Source organism: Thalassophryne amazonica, chromosome 7 (genome assembly GCF_902500255.1).
Source record: "Thalassophryne amazonica chromosome 7, fThaAma1.1, whole genome shotgun sequence".
In the NCBI taxonomy this organism is placed as follows: Eukaryota; Metazoa; Chordata; class Actinopteri; order Batrachoidiformes; family Batrachoididae; genus Thalassophryne; species Thalassophryne amazonica.
Genome location: NC_047109.1, coordinates 30,858,054 through 30,864,848, shown reverse-complemented (window position 1 = coordinate 30,864,848; position 6,795 = coordinate 30,858,054).

Sequence of the window (6,795 nt, the reverse complement as noted above, 5' to 3'; positions counted from 1 at the left end):
TGCACCGCGACGCAGGGTGGAGCAGCTTCTCTTTCCATGACAAAAACTCCTGTAACAGTGAAATGTGCCATTCATTTTTAAACTGGACGCTGTCTTGATCCGGTATGTCATCTGACTAGCACAGGAATTGTGAAAAGACATGGACATCAGCATTTTTTCGGCACATTGAGACAGTCGTGCGGAGGAATTCCGCGCGTCGCGGTGGAGCTGCATGTCGCAAAGCAATGCCATGATGAAGCCTTCCAGGACATGTTGGGGCAGGTCCAGCTCATGCACAATCACAATCAGATAATCACACGACTGAAAAGCAACCGGAATCCATCTGAAATCCATCTTTAACCCGTCTTGTGAGACCAACACCGAGGAGGTTTTGTCCCGCGTAATGAACGGCTCCGTGGCACGTCCCTCCGCTTTTCTTTCCATGAAAAAAACTCCTGTAACGGTGGAATGTACAGAAAAAGTGCTGATGTCCACATCTTCAGCCTTTTTGTGAAAGTCAGACGAGGTCCCGGATCAACAAAGCCTTCACGTTGGAAATGATCTGGTTATTCCAGCGGGGTGTCAGCCTGTCGATGGGGGCTGGGAGCACGCCGCGCTCTCAGCAGTTGTGGGTGGTCTTTAAACCGTCTGGATCACTCCTTAATCTGTGTAATCCCCATAAAATCGTCCCTGAAAGCCATATTAATTTTCCGAACGGTGTCCACCTGGAGGTCTCTCACAGTTTCTGGAAAAAAATTGATGCAGCAAAGCTCCAAATCATTCAGACACTTTATTCGCAATAAAAATCCGCCGAGAGGGGTGGACCACACCTCATTCAAAGCCTGCTCACAGGCGAATGACGCAACCGACAGGCGTGGAAAAAACTCACGCATGCGCACGAAGGTTCAAGCTTGGCTGATGCAATCACATGTGATTCAAATCCATATGGTTTTTGAAAAAAATAAAAAGCTCGGATACTGTTCTAACAGACCTCGTATATCAAACAGGTTTGATTCTCATTCGACCATACGATCGGCGATCAGGAGGTGGTCGTCAGATGTTGACCACAGCTTGATACTCCATGTACACTACACGATGCAGGACGCACGATTAACCTGAAACTCGGTCCAAAAAATTCCTGCATGAAAAATCATCTCGCACAGTGTAAAACACGTTTTACAACATCATAAAATGTGCGCACATTCTCTCCACATGCAAAACATTTTGCGATGACACTTGCAGGGCTCCGTAAAAATGCCTGTTTTTACAAATAAAAAAATGGAATATTTTACAAAAGCACATTTATCTTTAAACACCAACACATGACAGACGTCACATTAACATGTTGGTTTACATAATGAATGACTGAACCAATCAGCAGGACTCCGGAGGCGGGCTCACACTGATTGGCTGTGACATCATAGGGGTGGAATTAGGGGAGGGGTTAGGGGTGGGCTCACGCTAGTTGCCTGTGACACGTCATAGGGGCGGGATTAGGGAGGGGTTGGGGCGGGGCTCAGTGATGTAGTCGATTCCGATTGGCTATGACACGTCATAGGGGGCGGGATTAGGGGCGGGGATTAGTGACGTAGTCGATTCTGATTGGCTGTGATGTCATCCATCAAACTTTTGACAAGAGATGGGGTATTATTCTCTCTCCCATTATTTGCAAGCAGCTTTGTGTAATCAGTCTTCTCATTTGTTAGAAACACTTTAAGTTCCTCCTGCAGCTCATACACAGGGGTCAGCACCCTGCCACGTGACAACCATCGGACCTCTGTATGGATCAATAAGGTTGTATGATCCGCTCCCATTTCCTCACAAAGTGATGCAAATATGCGACTTTTCACAGGCCACGTCTTTACAAAGTTTACCATGTGCACCACATCATCCAACACAGTAACAAGGTCTGCTGGTAAAGTCTTGGAAACGAGAGTCTCACGGTGCAAAACACAGTGTGTAACAACAACATCTGGGTTTCTTTCCTTCACCCTGCTAATGAAGCCTTTGGTGCGTCCGACCATGGTTGCGGCTCTGTCAGTGCAAACACTTATGCAGTTGTCCCATGTAAGTCCTCCTTGGTCAAGATATTCCGATAGGACCCGAAAAATTTCCTCTCCTGTGGTTTTTGTGGCAGTGCCTTAGGAAGTTTATAAATAAATAAACTAGGAAGTTTGCTCTAATGGCATCTCCTGTCAGGGGGTGTGTTTGATCTGCTTTTATTTCTTTGCTTTGATCTGTTTTTCTCTGTTTAGTTGCTTTCCCATTTGTCCCATTTTTTATTTTCTTGTTGGACTTTTTCCTGCTTGGGTCTTTGTGTCTCTCTTGGTGGTGGGCATTTCTCTCTCCCCCCCCCGGTCACACCCTTCTTCTGGTGCTTTCCACGCTCACCTGCTCTCAATTTGCAGCTCATTACTTGTGTGTATATATACTGCTCATTTTGCTCCATTTCTTGACCAGATTGATGTGCCCTGTGCCTTCTTTCCAGCTCTCAGTTTCGTGTTTCATAGTCTTACCTGCCTCATTGTGTTCTCGACCTCCTGCCCGTTTGTTCTGACCTTGCTTAAGCCTGATGATTGTTGTACTGCTGCTGTGTTTTTTGGACTGCCTTCCCGTGTACCGACCATTGCTAACCTCACCACTAAAGTCTTTCAACCAGAGCTGCTTGTGTGAGCCTTGCATTTGTGTCCTAACCAACCCGCCTATCAGATCAATCTGGCCAATGATGGACACAGCAGGCTCAGATCCCTTCCAGCTGGCGGTATCCCACCACAGTCAGCAGCTTGCGCAGCAGGAAGACCAATTTGCTACGCTCAGTTCTGGGTTTAGTGAACTCACTAAATGCCAGGACACATTCATGTTGTCAGTCAGAGCACAGATGAGTCAGCTACTGACGCGACTCAGTCCTCAGGCTTCATCGGACACGGCCACCGGTGTTTCCAGCACACCTCCACCGGGGCCGTTAGCAGCTGCACCGTCTTCCGCACCAGTGCCAGTGGTTTGCAATCAGCTGTGCCAACCTGAACGTTTCTCTAGTGAAACTGGTGACATCAGACCATTCATCGCACAGGTTGAGCTTCACTTTGAGCTGATGTTGCCCATGTTCGTGACTGACAGAACGAAGATTGCTTACATAATCACCCGCCTGTGCTTCACTCCCGGTGTTTAACACTGCTCTCGAACAGGTATTCCAGCACATGGCTCCAGGGCACGAGGCAGTGTGCTCCCTCATGAGGCTGCTGCAGGGCAGCTGGTCACAGACTACACCATAGACATTCGCATTCTAGCAGCTAAAAGTGAATGGAACCCGGCGGCCCGTCTTGATGTCTTCTTCCAGGGTCTGTCAGCCGACATTCAGGACCAACTCATAGACACGCCTCCTGCCCATTCCTCCTCCTCCACTCATGCTTGGCCTGACCCCCCTCAGTGCAGCTCAGAGGAGCCCATGCAGTTGGAGCAAACGCATCTGTCACCAGAGGAGTGACAGCGCCACCATACGGACGGCCTCTGCTTTTATTGTGGACAATCAGGACACTTGATATCCAATTGTCACGCCAGGGGTGCCACTGTGTGGCCAAGATCAGAGTTATGGGTGAGTCTTAATTCCATCTCCTCTGTTTCGACTCAGAATATTATCCCAGCCAAATTATTATCTGACCACTCCGCTATAGCCGTATTGGCTTTTGTAGATTCTGGTTCTGATGCCAATCTGATTTTGTCCTCTCTCGCCAGGTCCCTTCACCTTAAGATGTTTAAGCTCTCTCACCCTCTGGTGTTACATGCCGTGGATGGTCACGTTCTTGGTCAAATTACTCACTGCACTCAGTCGGTCAAAATCTTAATCTCCCACACTCATTCCGAATCAATTAGTTTCCCCGTAATGGATAATATGACTCACCTAATCATACTGGGCACCCCTGACTACAAAGTCATGGGCCCAAGGGCAAGATTGTTTCTTGAAGCCCAACATGTATTAATGTATGTCTGCCTAATTACTCACCGCACTCAGTCGGTCAAAATGTTAATTTCCCACACTCATTCTGATCAGTTAGTTTCCACATAATGGACACTGGGGTGTAATGGATAATATGACTCACCCGATCATACTGGGGCACCCCTGGCTACAATGTCATGGGCCCATCTTTGATTGGGTAAAGGGCAAGATTGTTTCTTGAAGCCCAACATGTATTAATAAATGTCAGCCTAAAACTGAATGCATTCTGCAGGGTTCCAGTCCGGATCTCGCAGGGGTTCCTGAGTGTTACCATGACCTCGTAGCCATTTTTAGTAAAGAAAAAGCAAATCATTACCACCGCATCGTGATTATGACTGTGCCATCAAGCTCCTCCCCAGGGGGACTCCAAAACATGTTGCAGGCATCCATTTCAAAATGAGCAAATGTTTGCACAAAAACAATAAAGTTTATCAGTTTGAACATTAAATATCTTGTCTTTGTGGTGTATTCAATTGAATATAGGTTGAACAGGATTTGCAAATCATTGTTTTCTGTTTTTATTTACATTTTACACAACGTCCCAACTTTATTGGAATTGGGGTTGTATAAATCATTGGTTGTCTGGACCAGAAATGTCAGTTAAATATATCATATAGCAGATGAACACACTGATATTTGAAAAGTGAAATGAAGTTTCTAGTATTTACAGAAAGTGTGCAATAATTATTTAAACAAAATTGGGCAGGTGTATAAATTTGCGCACCCTTGTCATTTTATTGATTTGAATCCTGGTTCTCTCCCTCAGCCCCAACCAGTCCCAGCAGAAGACTGCCCCTCCCTGAGCCTGGTTCTGCTGGAGGTTTCTTCCTGTTAAAAGGGAGTTTTTCCTTCCCACTGTAGCCAAGTGCTTGCTCACAGGGGGTCGTTTTGACCGTTGGGGTTTTACATCATTATTGTATGGCCTTGCCTTACAATATAAAGCGCCTTGGGGCAACTGTTTGTTGTGATTTGGCGCTATATAAAAAAAAAATTGATTGATTGATTGATTGAATACATTTAGCAATAACTATTATACTCGTTTCAGACGAGTATCCGTAACGGATAAAGTATTTTTGATGAATACAAAATGATCCGAATAAAACTCATCAATATCTGTGCTCGTGGTGAAGGAAAATTCTCATTGGCTAACTGACTGTCTTCACGCTCTGTGATTGGACAGTCACACACAGCGCCCACCCCTCCCTACACAGACATGTCTCACTGCAGCTTCTCACACACACACACAGACACACAGGATCTCTCTCTGTGCTTGGCTGGATTCCACCTCGCGTTGCTCTTTCAGTACTCCTTAAGATTTCTTCGGCTCACTTCTTTTCGGTTTGTATGATATTTAAAGTTACTTGGTGAACTTGTTTCGTATCATATGCGGTGCTTTTGACAAGACAGAACTGAAAACGACTCGTGTCGCATTGGTCACTGCCTCCACTCCGGTTGGGTTTTTTATTTATTAATTTATTTTTTAATCGTTTGTTTGCTCTTCGTTTTGTTGGTCATATAAAGTCAGTTGGAAAACTTTGCTCCTACTGAACGTGGTGCTTTTGAGAAGAATACAGTGAACAAGGCTGACATATTATTTCCCTGTTTCCCATCACTGGATGTTTGCATGAATCACCAAGTTCACACAGATCATTAAAAAAATAAACAGTCTTACAGAACACTTACACACATATAGCTGAACACACAAAGTAGCCTATATTAATATTTTTACTGTATATGGCTGCATGCAGTATCTGACACTTTCTCACTGCAGTTCAGAAAAATAAATTAGTCAGTCGAACAACCTCTCTCTCTCCCTCTCACACAGTTACTCAGTCACATACACACATTCACACATTCACACACACACACACACACACACACACACACACACACACACACACACACACACACACACACACACACACACACACACACACACACACACACACCTTAATCAATATTGTTTAACTTTGTGTGGAAAAAAAATGCCAAGAATGTTAGGTAGTAAAAATAAACAATTGAAAAAAAAAATCAGTTTGATCATAGAATTAAAAAAAAATAAAGTTTTGTTGAGTATGACAACTCTTGTTCATGTATACTTAGTAGTTCATAATTTCCTACTACATTGAATGTCAGTTCTGAGGCTGTTCTGTTATTCATTCATACACTTAAGAATAATCATGTTCTGAGTTTATAAAAAACTTGTTCTGTAAAAATAGTTCCTTTACTATTGTGATCAAAAACATTTTCATGTTCTGAGTTTATTAAAAAAAAACTTGTTCTGTAAAATAGTTATTTTACTATTGTGATCAAAAACATTAATTTGAATCTTGATTTTGAGGCTGTTCTGTAAATAGTTTTCAAATAAAAAATGTCCCAGCCATTTTGAGTTAAACCACGCCCACTTCCAGTTTAGGCCCCGCCCACTATGAGTACAGATACGGATACAGATAATTTAGATGATTAGACAGATACAGATACAGGTAGTGGTGTACTCGCTCATCCCTAGTGGAGACCATGAAACTGACTGAATTAGGGCATTTGGATGCAACAAAAATCACTGAGGAACTCTTGAAATAATTATTTCCTTCCTCCTGCACAGTAAAAATCACCAGTGTTAAATTAAACTGACAGCGTTAAATTAACACAGCCAGTGTTTGGTCCCACTCTGACCCAGAGTGGGACCATATGTATGCTCACTCACTCACACATTTTCAACCGCTTACTCCAGTTAAGGGTCGCAGGGGGCTGGAGCCTATCCCAGCAGTCATAGCGTGTGAGGCGCAGTACACACTGGCCACATACAAACAAACACATACACA